The 15,961-nt window shown below is 43.4% G+C and overlaps 1 protein-coding gene across 28 annotated transcripts in view; it reads left to right on the forward strand.

The window, feature by feature from the left end:
* Nucleotides 1–15,961, forward strand: part of TEX9 (testis expressed 9) — a 145,549-nt gene that overhangs the window by 13,806 nt on the left and 115,782 nt on the right. The gene's annotated exons all lie outside the window — the stretch shown is intronic.

A 15,961-nucleotide genomic window follows, 5' to 3' on the forward strand; every position in this document is an offset into this window, starting at 1 on the left:
TGACTGTGGCTACTGTGTAGTGATGACTGGTAGAGGGAGAAGAGGAAATGGTGACCTTTCAGAGCTGTTGTCTGGGTAAGAAGCCATAGTAGCTGTGTAGATGGAGCCTGGGCCAGCTTTAGCAAGCTACTTTGCAGACAGAGCTAAGAACTTAAATGTGGATTCTATGTGGAAGGCAGTAGACGAGTAGTCAAGAGTTGATTTCTAGGTTTTAGTTGAGAACTGAATGTGTGATAGTTCAATTACTAAGATGGGGAAAATTGGAGGATAAGTTGGTGGTGAGGGGAATCAGAAGATACCTTTTGGCCACAATTGGTTTTAGATACTTATTAGATAGTCAAGTGAGGTGGTTTAGTGGGCAGTGGAATAAATGTCTGTAGTTCAGTGGGGAGGTGTAGATTAAAATGACAGAGGTAGGTGTCAGCAACATAGAGCTGACTTCAAAGCCATGAGACTGGATGAACTCCCTACAAGGGGAGGGGCTAAGTTTACTTCCTTAAATTGAGAAAGTTGGACAGGATGGTGTTTAAGGTCCAGTCTTTTCCAAAAAGTTAAATGTTTATTGAATTTTAGAGAGTCTCTGTATGAAACTTGAAGTGATGGAATTTTTTGTAAAATGCTTTAGCTTCTTTAGGATTACAGGCGTGAGCCACTGAGCCCAACCTAATTTTTGTTTTCATTTTTTTTTAAAGATGGGGTTTTCACCATATTGGTCGGGCCTGTTTCAAACCTACAACCTTGGGTGACCCACCCACCTTGCTCTTCAAAGTGCTTGGATTACAGGCGTTAGCCACCGTGCCCAGCCTAGCTTCTTTTAAATAACAAAAAGGATGAATGGGAGGAAATACAGACATTTAAGTATTTGAAATCTGTATTTATTCTGAAATTGCTTGTCCACAAAGCATGATATGTAACTGTGACCAGATATCCTTCTGAAAGTGAAAATAATCTCTTTCATTTTGTAAGGTTTTAGTTAAACCTGATTGGTGGTAAATGTGAACTTATTTTTATCAAAAAATTTTAAACAGCTTTATTGAGGAGTCAAGTGACACCCAAACTGCACATATTAGAAGTGTGAAGTTAGATGTTTTCATGTAGGTATTCAGCCATAGAGCTGTCACCACTAGAGATAATAGATGTACTTGTCATCCCAACAGTTTCTGTGTACCCTTCAGTACTGTCTCCCTCCTGCCTCTGATCCACAGGCAACCACTGATAAGCTTTTTGTGACTGTAGATTACTTTTCATTTTCTAACTTATATAAATAGAATCATACAGTAGGTATTCTTTTTTTCTGGCTTTTTCATTCAACATGATTATTTTGAGATTCATCCATGGTGTTTTTTGTGTCAGTAGTTCTTTTTCTTCTATTTGCTAAGTAATATCCTATTGTATGGATATGCCAGATGCATTTTTGCAGTCATAATGAAGTTAGACTACCTTCTGTTTCCTTCAGCAGGTCTCCAGATTTGCTGGTATTATTTGTAACCCTGAAAATTTGGGACAAGTCTCAGTTAATTTAGAAAGTTTATTTTGCCAAGTTTGAGGATGCACCTTCCTTAGACAGCCTCTGGAAGTCCTGATAACATGTGCCCAGAGTGGTCTGGACACAGCTTAGTTTTATACATTTTAGGGAGACGTGAGACATCAGCCAACATATGTAAGAAGTACAATGTTTGTGTCCAGAAAGGCAGGACAACGTGAAGCAAAGACAGGAAAAAGACTTGGAGTTGGAAGGAGCTTCTGGGTCACAGATAGGTGAGAGACAGGCGTGCTTGCATTATTTGAGTTTCTGATTAGCCTTTCCAAAGGAGGCAATCTGCTATGCATCTATCTCAGTGACAGGCAGGTTGTCCCTAAGCAGTTTCCAGCTTGGCTTTTCCCTTTAGCTTAGTGATTTAGGGGCCCCAAGATTTATTTTTCTTTCACACACCAAAGACACTAAAAATGTGAGTACATATATACACAGAGACACACTCCAAACTCTCTTCATAGAAGGGCTTCCTTGTTCTTGTATTCATCCCCTTCATTCTGTTCAGGGATGGGCTTCCTGGCTTTCATTTACCAGAGCAAGCTTGACAGTGCTGTGGATAGGAAGCAGGCTCACCCTTTCTGTGTGTTTGTGTTCTGTGTGATTTTTTGCAAATGTGTGTATGTTGTTGAGCTTTTTTTTTTTTTAAATCTAGATTGTGTTTATATCAGGAGGTTGCCTGAAATGAAACTGAAGCTTCATAGTTTAACCTTTAGTTGTGTTTCATAGTGTAGCAGTTATGGATTCAGTTAATCTAGTACCTCTGATTTCATAAGGGAGTATAATAAATCTTTTCTCCGTTAATAGGAATTTTGTATAGTTGGTTAAGACAGAGATCAAAATGAGACAAACACTCGTTCACGTGGTAAGTAGATGTTACCATTAATCTCTGTGGGTGTCTTGATTAAATCACTTGCTTTCTGCTTCTGTTTCTATGCATTTGGAAAAGTTCACTGCTTCCTGGTTCCTGTTGATGATCTGAGAACACACTTGGGGATTCATGAGTTAATCACTCTCTGGCTGTTTTTAACAACATGAGCTTACATTGAGTTTAAGGATGTCTGGTCTCTCTGTGCTGTTATCTGGGGTTGTCTGAGGAGGAAAAGAAGCAGATATGTTAAGATAATGAGACAGGTTAGCATGCAAGTGCAGTAAAGAATTCCAGTTTGGATGTTTTTAGTTAGAGTTTTCTGCAGGATGTTCTGTTTTCTAGGTAATTTGTAGATTTTTACACTGCTTTATAAAAAGCTCTTTCCCCAATTGGTAGCTTTGAATTCTTCGGTATTTATGGGAAGTCATATTCTTGAATTAGATGTTCTGCCTTACCTTACCAAAGATGACTCTACCAGTAGTGAAGCCAACAAGGAAAAAGATCTGCTGCTCTGGGTATCTAAGAGATCAGTTCATCTTGGTACTTACGGGACTGCCTCATTCTCTGTGATGGCTGTAGAGCATTCACTCCGTCGACTAAATGTAACATGCTTTAGTTGTCCCCACCACTTTTCCTGTTATATCTATGCTGAAGTGCATAATACTTACATGTAAATACATCATCTCCCACATTTCCAAATTGTTCTCCATTAACATTTTATCGGTATATACTTCCATCAACAAGGTTTTAGTGTGTCTGTTTTCTTATACACTCAACAGTACAGAGTGCTACTAGAGTTTATCTGATTGGTGAAAATGTTATTTTCTTCTGATTTTTAACATATATCTTTTATTACAGAGTTTGGGCATCTTTTCATGTGAGTGAGTTATTTGTAATTCTTTTTCTGAGAGTTCACTCTTCGTATATGCTACCTATTTTTCTATTATATGGTTACCATCTTATTGATATGTAGGAGCTTTAGATATATTAAGCAAATTAGCTCTTGGTGATATGACTTACACTGTTGCTTTTAAGTTTGTTGTTTGTCCTTTGACTTTCCTTACCGTGTTTTGCCATGAGGGAATTTTTTATATTGATGTAATGGAATTACATCTAATTTTAAAAATTGCTTTCACATTTTGTGTTACACTCAAAACATTTCAGATATTACATTTATCATATTCTGAATACCCGCCTCAGCCTCTCAAAGTGCTAGGATTACAGATCCAACAGTGGCTGGAGTCACTGCACCCAGCTACTCAAGGCAAATATTGAGCCAATGTACTTGGCCATCCAAGGTTCCACTCTGGGTAGGGGAGCTCTGAGCACTGGCGTTAGAGGGAGCATAGCTTCTCAGCTGAACTCTGAGATAGACACATTTCCTGATGGGCAGAGCATTCCAAGGCTTCTCACTCACATCTTCTACAACTCCAAGTCTTGGGATGCCTCAAGCCCATACTCTACATGGGCCAGCCTTCATTGAGCAGCTAGTGGGGGGCAGACAGGTCAGGGTGGGCATGCAAGAGAAAGGAGACCCAGACTTTGCCTGAAGGAGATCATATTCAGGCAGGGACAGAATTACTCCAGAGTGTGGCAGATTAAGGGACCAAAGCCTCTGATTTTCTTCCTTCCTCTCTCTCTCTCTCTCTCTCCTCTTTCTCATTCTCTCTCTTCCTCTCCTCTCTTCTTCTTTATTTTTTTCAAGATAGAGTTTCGGCTGGGCGCGGTGGCTCAAGCCTTTAATCCCAGCACTTTGGGAGGCCAAGGCGGGTGGATCACAAGGTCAAGAGATCGAGACCATCCTGGTCAACATTGTGAAACCCCGTCTCTACCAGAAATACAAAAAATTAGCTGGGCATGGTGGCACGTGCCTGTAATCCCAGCTACTCGGGAGGCTGAGGCAGGAGAGTTGCCTGAACCCAGGAGGCGGAGGTTGCGGTGAGCCAAAATCACGCCATTGCACTCCAGCCTGCATGACAAGAGCGAAACTCCATCTCAAAAAAAAAAAAAGATAGAGTTTCAATCTTGTTGTTCAGACTGGTATGCAGTGGCCTCAGGTGATTTACCCACCTAGGCCTCCCAAATGCTGGGATTATATGTGTGAGCCACTGGATGTTGCCACTTCCAATTTTCACAGAAGAAGGCCCAGAGAAGTTTGGCATCCAACAGAAATGAGTTCAAATATCAGTTTTTCTAGTTCTTGCCTGAAGCTTTTCTGGTTCTCAGTGACTTTTTATAAAAGGGAATAAGAGGGGTCTGCGGTGACAAAATCATGGCAGGCAAGGTGACACTCACCTGTAATCTCAGCAACTCAGGAGGTTGAGGTGGGAGGATTGCTTGAGGGCCTACCTGGGAAACATAGGGAGACCCGAACTCAAAAAAAAAAAAAAAAAAAAAAGCCAGGCATGGTGGCTCATGCCTTTAATTCTAGCACTATGGGAGCCCAAGGCAGGTGGATCACTGGAGGTCAGGGGTTTGAGACCATCCTGGCCAATATGGTGAAACCCCATCCCTGCTAAAAATACAAAAATTAGCCAGGCCTGGTGGTGCATGCCTGTACTCCCAGCTACTTGGGAGGTTTAGGCAGAAGAATCACTTAAACCCAGGAGGTGGAGCTTGCAGTGAGCCAAGATCACGCCACAGCACTCCAGCCTGGGAGGCTCCACAGAGGGAGACTCCATCTCCAAAAAAAAGAGGAAGAGACATCAACAAACATTGGTGATGAATGGGGTAGCGGTGTCACTGCCAGGCTAAAATATGTATGTATGTACATGTATATATCTATATATACGCATATATTTATATATGTATATGTTTGTATTTTTAGTAGAAACTAGGTTTCTTCATGTTGACTAGGCTGGTCTCAAACTCCTGACCTCAGGTGATCCACCCACTTAGTCCTCCCAAAGTACTGACTGAGATTACAGGTGTGAGTCACAATACATGGCCCTCCTTTTTTTTTTTTTTTTTTGAGAGGGAGTTTTATGGTGTCTTTCAGGCTGGAGTGCAGTGGCAAAATTTCAGCTCACTTCAACCTCCCCCTCCCAGGTTAAGGCATTTCTCCAGCTCAGCCTTTCGAGTAGCTAAAATTACAGGAGTGTGCCACCACACCAGGTTAGGTTTGTATTTTTGATAGAAATGGGGTTTTGCCATGTTGACCAGGGTGGTCTCAGACCCCTGACCTCAGGTAATTCACCAGCGTTGGTTTCCCAAAGTGCTGGAATTGCATACAGGAGCCCAGCCCACCCCCATCCAAGTAAATGTCTTGATTGCACAGAATGTATGGTGATATTGGTGGACTTATGAACATCCTCTCCAGCATTGAGTGTTGTGTCTTGGGTATGCTATGCTTTTTGTTTGTTTGTTTGTTTGAGACAGAATCTCACTCTGTTGTCAGGCTGGAGTGCAGTGGCATGATCTTGTCTCTCTGCAACCTCCACCTCCCAGGTTCAAGTGATTCTCCTGCCTCAACCTCCTGAGTAGCTGGGACTACAGGTGCATGCCACCATGCCCAGCTAATTTTTTAAAAAAGTGTTTTTAGTAGAGATGGGGTTTCACCATGTTGGCCAGGGTAGTGTCAATGTTTTGACCTCGTGATCCAAATGCCTCGGCCTCCCAAAGTGCTGGGATTACAGGCATAAGCCACTGTGCCTGGCATGTGCTCTGCTTTTAAACTCTTTTCTTTCTTATGTGGGGCAGATTGGAAAGCGTGCCTTGTTTTCATGGTCCTCCTGCAGTTTGTTTTGAACAGTTTTATTCTCACAGTTTGGGATATTTGAGGCAGTGTTGCTGAGCTGTCCTGTCAACCTGAATTTGAGCTTTTTATCTGCCACTAACCTTGCCATGTGAGTATGATCAAGATACCTAGCATCTCTGTTCTTCAATTTCTTTATCGTAAAATGCAGATTATGCCCAGCTCATAGCACTAGTATGAGGAATAAATGAATATACGTGTAGATCATTTTTACATGGTATGTGACACTTGGTAGGCACCAAATAATTATTATTGCTGGGAGTATCAGTACATTCTTGCTTGTCTACACACACACACACACACACACACACACACACACACACACAGACAGAGAGAGAGAGAGAGAGAGAGAGAGAGAGAGAGAGATTGCAGAGATCATACAAAGAGTTTCCATGTACCTGTACCCAGCTTCCCCTATTATTAACATCTTACATTAGTATGGTGCATTTGTTAAAATTAAGGAATATTGAGATGCTTTTATTAACTTAATTCTCTACTTCATTCATATTTCTTGGGGTTATTCCTAATGCCCTTTCCTGTTCTACTGTCTCATCCGGGACTCCGCATTCCATCTCATTATTTCTCCTTAGGCACTCTCCCTGGCTGGGTCACTCTATGAGTTTCTTTTGAGTACATTGAAATTAAATTTTGGTGCAGACAATGAGATCTCTGTTACAGAATTCTTAGGTTAAAATTTAGTCACGATGGCTGGGTGCAGTGGCTCATGTCTGTAATCCCAACACTTTGGGAGGTCGAGGCGGACTGATCACTGGAGGCCAGGAGTTTGAGACCAACTTGGGCAACATAGTGAGACCCTATCTCTACTAAAAATAGAAAAATGTTTGCCAGGCATGGTGGCACACATCTGTAATCTCAGCTACTCTGGAGGCTGAGGCATGAGAATTTCTTGAACTCAGGAGGCGGAGGTTTCAATGAGCCGAGATTGTGCGACTGTACCCCAGTCTGGAAGGTGAAGCCAGATTCTGTCTCAAAAATAATAATAATAAAAGGCAAACCTTATTCACAAAATTATTATAGGGCACCTGGTAGTAGCCCCTGAGCTAGATGTGTAGTAGACTACCGAGATCTTAACCTAAAGTCTGCCCTACTGTGGCAAAACCTGCTTGTATGCCAGAAAGTAGACCCAAGCTGCCGAAAACCACGAGTACCATATCCTTCCCCGTTTGTCCTCCCGCAACTTCTGGTAAATAGTTTCCATTGGAAAATGCTGGTTGGGCCTACATGGTGGCCTGAGTGATAACACATCTCAGGAATGTGTGGGGGTGTAGGGTAGGAAAATGAGGCCACTGTGTTTTTTCTGACAGTCACCTCAAAACTGCTGGTGGCTTGGTGATGGAAGGGTTTCACCCCAGCATGTTAGCTGAGCTGTGTGGTTTCTCTGAATGTTAATAACTTTCACTGCTTTGGCTTGTGTTTCCTCCTTGATATCACCAACTGAAAATATAAGTCAGAAGTTTTTGGTTTCTAGTGCCAAATCCAAGCTGGTTTATCAGCAAACACCCCCTGCCAGACAATGGAGTCCGTGTGCTGGGGCAGAGCCGCTTTCCCTTTGACACTGGCTCTTTTCTAAGATCTGAAAATAAGCTGCAGAGGCTGTGACTTCACTTTTCTTGGAACTCCTTTACATTACCCCCCAAAATGCAGAAAACCCTCATTTAGCAGCTTTTGGATTACTGAGTTCTCTAATTCTTTCTGTTGCATATTCTTGTAATGCTCAAGTTTGACTGACAAATTCTTCTGCATCAGGCGAAGTGAGAGGGGGAAGAAATGACCATGTGAAGAAACTGAGTGCTTTGTCATTTGGCCTGTTTGTGGTTTAATGGTCAATGAGAAAAAGCACTTAGAAGAGACACTGTGTGTAGAATGGCTTCCAATTTCAAGGGTCACAACCATGTGATCTGTTGGCCAGCAGTTGGCTAGGGCTGGGGCAGATGAACATCAGGATACAGCCCAAACTTACAGAGCAGCTGCAAGGACAAGGGGAAAATGCACTTTCAGCCATAATGACCTACATTTAGTAGATACTTTGGAGCTTGTGCAAAAGAACGTCTTCAAGGGGCCTCTGCCTCCTTGCGAAAAGGGAGATAGTGATGTCAGCCAAATCTAAGGTTCGGTCCTGGTCCTGTTGATTCCTTTTTGACTTTGGCCTTGAAAGTCAGTCTGTAAAGTGGATACCTCTCTTCCTTTGAAGGGTAGTACCTGGAAGGTTCTTGGGAACTGAATTAATGTTTTCCTCCTAAGAGTGGGTCTCATAGACAGGCACATATGCTGTTCTGAAATCATCTGTTGCTATCTCTGTCTCTGTTGGAGGTGCTTCCAGTGGTGTGTGATCGTGTTTTACTTATCTCAGTATCCCTGCCCATCATGGGGTCTTACATTACATGGGCAGTCAGTCAGTGTTAGGACTGGCTGGATTTTAGGCTGGAAGACAGTGGAAATATATAAGCAAAGACAGTGTCTTGAATTTACACGTGGCCTGCAGCAGTTTTCAAATGAAAGGAGGCCCTGCTTAGAAGGGCCTTTTGAATTGGGCCCCCTGTTTAGTTTATAGTGAACCTGAGGGTGATGGTTAGACTGTTGGGGAGTGCTCTTTAAGTACAGAGGGAAGACTTGGTAAAGACATAAAAGCATAGAGGAAAAGGAGATAGCCAGCTGAGTCCAAAAAAATGATTCATGTGGTTTGGGCACAATCTGAAGTGAGAGGCCTTCGAGATTGACTCTTGAGAAAGAATGCAAATGCAGCTGGGCTCAGTGGCTCACACCTGTAACCCCAGCACTTTGGGAGGCTTAGGCGGGCAGATCACCTGGAGTCAGGAGTTCAAGACCAGCCTGGCCAACATGGCAATGCTGCGTCTCTACTAAAAATGCAAAAATTAGCCAGACATGGTGTGTGTGTGGGGGGTGTGTGCCAGTAATCCAAGCTACTCAGGAGGCTGATGCTGAAGAATCACTTGAACCCAGGAGGTGGAGGTTGCAATGAGCTGAGACTGCATCACTGCACTCCAGCCTGTGCAACAGAGCAAAGCTCTGTCTCAAATAAATAAATAAATAGAATGGAAGTTCAACAAAGAATGAAGTGCCAGGGACTGTGTGAGAAGCCATCTCATAAATTGCTTCACTTTACTGTCCCAGTACCTCTAGGAGGTGCATTTTTCCTGTCCCCTTTCACAGCTGTGAAAACTGCAGCCATGGAGATGAAGTCCTTTGTCCAGGGGCTCTCTCCGGCCACAGAGCCAGGTTATGAATTAGTAGGTGCCCCTCATCATTAAGGACACTTGTTGTGGGTGATCAGGACCAGTCCCTTCCCCACGGCAGCTCTTCCCCTATGGCAGCTCTGGGAGCTGAAGTTCTCTGCATGGGCACTGGCACCCTCTGCTGGTCTGTGCTCTGGAAATGAGATGACAGCCAGTCACCAGAAAGCAAAGGCACAGAATAAAGCAAAGAAACAAAATGGAGCCATAAGAAGCTTCACTCCTGTTTACCCAGTTCTGCCCATTTTGGCCAGGCCGAGGTGGGGGTGGGGGCTGCCAGATTTGTCAACCAGAAGGGTTCTGAAGGGCTTTTAGTGGGGCCAGCCCCACTGTTCATTCATTGGATAACATTGGGTGGGTTATTTCACTGCCCTTACTTCTGATATCCACAGAAATGGGATGACAGGGGGTCAGAGAGGTTAAATAATTCATGGCTGCTAGCTGGAATCCAGTGCTTAAATGTTCACTTAGTGGCTAACACCTTTAATCCCAGCACTTTGGGAGGCTGAGGCAGGTGGATCAGCTGAGGTCAGGAGTTCGAGACCCGCCTAACATGGTGAAACCCCATTTCTATGAAAAATACAAAAAATTACCCGGGCATGGTGGCACATGCTACTCGAGAGGCTGAGACAGGAGAATAGCCTGAATCCGGGAGGCAGAGGTTGCAGTGAGCCAAGACTGCACCATTGCACTACAGCTTGGGCAACAAGAGCAAAACTTTATCTCAAAAACAAAAAGAAACCACAAAAGTTCACTTTGTTGGCCTTTCTGTGGCCAAACACCTGCTGGGTTTCAGGCTCTGGGTAAACATGAGGTGAATGAGACTCATGGTTGCTCTCTGTGTGGTGTGTTGACTTCTTGGACCTCCCATTTCTCCTTATCATTCCTGTTTAAGCCAGAGACAGTACTGTGCTTTTAAGAATGTGTATGGTTAGATTGGGCTTACCTGGGTATCCAGGCCAATTTCCCTGTCTCAAACCCCTTACTAATCCCACCTGCAAAGTCCCTTTTGCTACATAAGGTGACAAATTCAGAGGTTCTTGGGATTAGGACATGGATATCATTGTGTGGGGAGGGACAGTCTGCCTATCTAGTCATCTCTCTAGACCCTGAAGATATGTGTTCATTCTAAATACAAAATACATCCACCCTGCCCCAAGGCCTCATCCCATTATAACATCAACTCAGGAGTCCAAAATCTGCTCTAAATTCTGTCACCTAAATCACCTCAATCTGGCATGGGGGAGGCTCCTGGAACTCAGTAAACCAGTTACCTGGCCCTAAAGTGTAGTGAGCAGCCACCCACTACAATCTAGTTCTGTCCCTGATCCAAGAGACCTGATATGTGATATGGACAAGAAAGAAAAGGAAGAAACAAAGAGGCTGTACACCCAGAAATACCAGACCACTAAGCCTCCTTTTCTCCTGGTCACAGAGGACAGGGAAACGAGTTTCTCCAAAGGGTCTGTCAGCACCTCATTCCATGTCCTGTGAGCTTGGGAGAAGGCTGAGCTAGACCCTTTCCTTTAGCAAGTACTGCTCATTTTAGAAAGTGAGTCAAGCCGGGTGGGGTGGCTCACATCTGTTATCCCAACACTTTGGGTGGCCAAGGTGGGCAGATATGCTGAAGCCAGGAGTTCCTGACCAGCCTGCCCAACATGGCAAAACCCTGTCACTACTAAAAATAGAAAAATTAGCGAGGCGTGGTGGTACGTGCCTGTGGTCCCAGCTACTTCTCCTCCTGAAGCAGGAGAATTGCTTGAACCCAGGAGTCAGAGGTTGCAGTGAGCCAAGATCATGACGCTGCACTCCAGCTTGGGCCACAGAGTGAGACTCTGCTGGGGGTAGGAGCAATGCCATTTGCTCCATCTCACAAACAACATCATATCAGCCTCCCCAAGAGATGAAGCCAGGGACTGAGACTGGGTAGCAAAACCAGGACTGGAACCGACTGGGCCTCTCTGACTTGGGAGCCTTAGGACAGGCTCCTACCCCCATGGACCAAGAGGTAATGCTATAGAGTTATATGGGTTTGGGGTTTCCCCTTACTGTTTCCATTTCCTTTCTGAAACCCTGCAAGAGGCTTTGTGGGAAAGGAAGGGTCTTTCAGATGCCTGAGTGCATCTGGGAATGGCTGTTCCCAGTTAGCCAGGCTGGTTGGAGTCCAGGTTGAGTTGGCTAGGCTGTGGGTTTGAACCGCCAGAGCCACTGAGGCACAGCTGGCCCACTGCCAAGGGCTGCCAACCATCCTGTAAATGCCACCATTGCTCATGCCTGGGAGACATTTCAGCATTGACTGAAAGGGTTGCTAGGTCTTGTCCTGCTCAGGATAGGGCACTGAAGAGTGATCTATTGTTATATTCTAAGGACAGATCTGGGTCCTCTGCTTCCCAGGGACCCCAAACACAGAATGCCCTTGACAGGACCCCATCCCATGGGCACAGCCCCTTTTGTTAGTATTAATGTTAGTATTAATTATGCACTTATGTGAAATGCACTTGCTCTTGAAGAGGGGGACAGCCAGTGATTAAAACAGTTGAGGGCAGGTCACCAGGCTGTTTCAGACTCCATTAGGAAAGGGCTCTGAGAGGGTTACTTTAGAGCAAGGGAAAGGTCTCCCTGTTGGAAGGGCTCTGTGCCTGGCCAGCCCCTTACTTTAAATCTTGGCCTGCTCCAGCCATCCAAGATGACTCTGAAGTAGGAACTGCTACTTAATTTGCAGGGATCAGTACAAAATGAAAATCTATAATTTTCAGAAATTAAGATGAAAGTGGGCTGGGCGCAGTGGCTCACGCCTGTAATCCCAGCACTTTGAGAAGTTGAGGCAGGCAGATCACGAGGTCAGGAGTTCGAGGCCAGCCTGGCCAACATGGTGAAACCCTGTTTCTACTAAAGATAACAAAATTTAGCTGGGCATGGTGGTGGGCGCCTATAATTTTAGCTACTTTGGAGGCTGAGGCAGGAGAATTGCTTGAACCTGAGAGGAGAAGGTTGGAGTGAGCCAAGATTACACCATTGCACTCTAGCCTGGGTGACAGTGCAAGACTATGTCTCAAAAAAAAGAAAAATGATTCAAGCAGCAGAGCCTTCAAGCAAGTCTTAGAGACCCTTCTGAGCACGGGGCCCTGGTTGTGGAGTTTGTACACTGGCCCAGGTCTGTAGAGAGTGCAAGGCATGCAGCTGGCCTGAACCACATGGGTGAACTGAGTCACCCTGCCCTTTGCGGGGGTTGATGGGGATCTTTTTCTAGGCTGCTGGCCTGGGCAGTGCTGACACATGAGCGGAGCTTGTCCTGGTCTGGGCTGAAAATGATACACTGGGACAAGTTGAAGGGAGGGGGATTGGAGCAGGGTGCTCCAGGGAGCATCATCTGTGTAGAACAGGAAGTCCCTGAGCTTGGACACATGACTTTACCATGTCACAAGGTTTAGAGCAAAACCCAGAAGGCTAGGCAATGATGCATTGAAAGTGTCATGACCCAACTTAGCATTTTCCAGTATCATTAAAAAATGTTTTATAGATAAGAGGTCTCACTGTGTTGGTCAGGATGGTCTCAAACTCTTGGTCTTGAGTGATCCTCCTGCCTTGGCCTCCCACGGTTTTGGGATTATACACATAAGCCACTGCCCCGGCCTCCAACACTGTTTTAAAATTTTTGATGTATCTGTGATTTTTGGATTATACCTGTTTTGTTACTTCCATTGGAGAAAATTGACCTGGCCAGGTGAGGTGGCTCACGTCTGTAATCCCAGGACTTTGGGAGGTTGAGGTGGGCAGATCACATGGCATTTCTCCTGTGAGAGTTTGAGACCAGTTTGGAAAAATGGTGAAACCTTGCCTGTACTAAAAACACACAAATTAGCCAGGCATGGTGATGGGTGTCTGTAATCCCAGCTACTCAGGAGGCTGAAGCAGAAGAATCTCTTGAACCCATGAGATGGAGATTGCAGTGAGCTGAGATTGTGCCAGTGCACTTCTGCATGGGCTACAGAACAAGACTCTATCTCTAAAAAAAAAAGAAAAAGAAAAATTGTCAAAAGTAGATGTTTGTCACTGCCAGGTGACCTTACTAATCACTGACCATGGGCGTACAAGGACAAATGAAATGAGGGCACAATAACTTATGCCTTGTTTTCTTTGCCTTTGACCTTCAGCCCCATGCATTCCTGCAGATGTTTTGCCCACTGGCAAACCTTTGAAGACCTTACATTTTCTGTTTTAAGTGAGATTTCCAAGTGGATTGATGTTGTCTGGAAAGACAGTCCCTTTCCTGGAGAGCAATTGGTATTTGAAGAGAATGAGATCAGGTTGCTAAGGACACCCTTGTTTGTAATCTCTGGGTTATATAAATTATTGGTGAATAAGAGAAATAAGTTTATTCTTTTTTCCAGATGGTAAACTGGAAGGGAAGGGTGTTAAGGGGTAAAGTGAGTCATGGGGTGTGGGAGGCTCAGATGGAACAGGGCTCTGGGACACCTCTCTTTCTTGACAGTGGACCTCTAATTTCCCTACCGGGCCTCAAATTAAAAGACAAAGGCTTCTAATCTTCTTGGGTGGGAACAGATAAAAGTTCCTCTGGGTGGATGTATAGGGGTAGGAAGGAGGAAGTTTTTAGAAACTGAAAGGGGACTTTTTTGGGGAGAGAGGAAGAAATCTGTTGTTTAATTACAAAACCAAAATATCATTGGCATGTTTTCAGGGTTCATCCGTATTGTTACATATGTCAGAACTTAATTTTTTTGATGGCCGAATAATACTCCGTATATAGTACATTTTGCTTATTGATTTACCTGTTGATGGACATGTGATATTTTTACTTTCGGCTATTGTGAATAATGCCATTAGGAACACTGGCATGCAAGTAACCACTTGAGTCCTTGTTAATAATTTTGTTGGGTATGTATCAAGGAGTGGATTATTGGCTTATGTAGTAATTCTATATTTAACAGTTTTAGAAACTGGCAAATTGTCTTCCACATTGGCCACACTATTTTGCATTCCTACCAGCAGTATACAAAGGTTCCAAGTTCTCCATATCCTCACCAACACTAGTTACTTCTATGTTTTTGATTAGAGCCATGATAGTTGGTGTGAAGTGATACTTATTGTGGTTTGAATTTTCATTGCCCTAATGACTAATGATTTTGAGGAGCCTTCAATGCACTCATTGGTCGTTTGTATCAAGTTATTTGCCCTTTGCAACCTTTTATGTATTTTTTGTATTTGTTGTGTTATAGGGGTTCATATGTGTTTTGAATATTAACCCCTTATCAGATATGTGATATGCAATTATTTTCTCCCATTTTGTAGATTGTACTTCAATATATTTATAGTGTCTTTCCATAGACAAAAATTTTTTAATTTGATGAAATTTATCTTTTATTGTTGCCCATGATTTTAATATCATATTTAAAAAATATTGCTAAATCCATGGCCATGAAGATTTGCCACAGTTGTGTTCTGAGTTTCTAATGTGTGCTCTCAAATAAAGGTCTCTGATCCATATTGAATTAATATCTGTGTATGGTATAAGGTAAGAGTCCAACTTTATTTTCTTGCATGTAAAAATCCAGTTGTCTCGGCACCATTTGTTAAAAAGACTGTTCTGTAGGACCTTGGCATCATTGTCATGAATCAATTGGCCATGGATTTGAGGGTTTATTTCTGGGCCCTCAATTCTATTCCATTGGCTTATAGGTCTATCCCTAAGCCAATATCCCATTGCTTTTTAAAATTATAGCTTTTTTTTTTTTTTTTTTTACATCAAAAGTACCAAAAGTTTATTTTTATATAGTGAAAATTTTTAATACATCATCCTTTTTTTTTTTTTATTGGATTATAGGTTTTGGGGTACATGAGCAGAGCATGCAAGACAGTTGCGTAGGTACACACATGGCAGTGTGCTTTGCTTTTCTTCTCCCCTTCACCCACATTTGGCATTTCTCCCCAGGCTTTCCCTCCCCACCTCCCCCTCCCACTGGCCCTCCCCTTTTCCCCCCAATAGACCCCAGTGTTTAGTACTCCCCTTTCTGTGTCCATGTGTTCTCATTTTTCATCACCCACCTATGAGTGAGAATATGCGGTGTTTCATTTTCTGTTCTTGTGTCAGTTTGCTGAGGATGATGTTCTCCAGATTCATCCATGTCCCTACAAACGACACAAACTCATCATTTCTGATTGCTGCATAATATTCCATGGTGTATATGTGCCACATTTTTCCAATCCAGTCTATCATCAATGGGCATTTGGGTTGATTCCAGGTCTTTGCTATTGTAAACAGTGCTGCAATGAACATTCGTGTACATGTGTCCTTATAGTAGAACGATTTATAGTCTTTTGGATATATACCCAGTAATGGGATTGCTGGGTCAAATGGAATTTCTATTTCTAAGGCCTTGAGGAATAGCCACACTGTCTTCCAAAATTATAGCTTTATATTGAGTTTTGAAATAAAAAAATTTGAGACCTCCAAATTTGTTCTATTACAAAATCGTTTTACCCATTCCGGGTTCCTTGAAATTCTATATAAATTT

The sequence above is a fragment of the Callithrix jacchus genome, chromosome 8, assembly GCF_049354715.1.
Source record: "Callithrix jacchus isolate 240 chromosome 8, calJac240_pri, whole genome shotgun sequence".
Taxonomy (NCBI): Eukaryota; Metazoa; Chordata; class Mammalia; order Primates; family Cebidae; genus Callithrix; species Callithrix jacchus.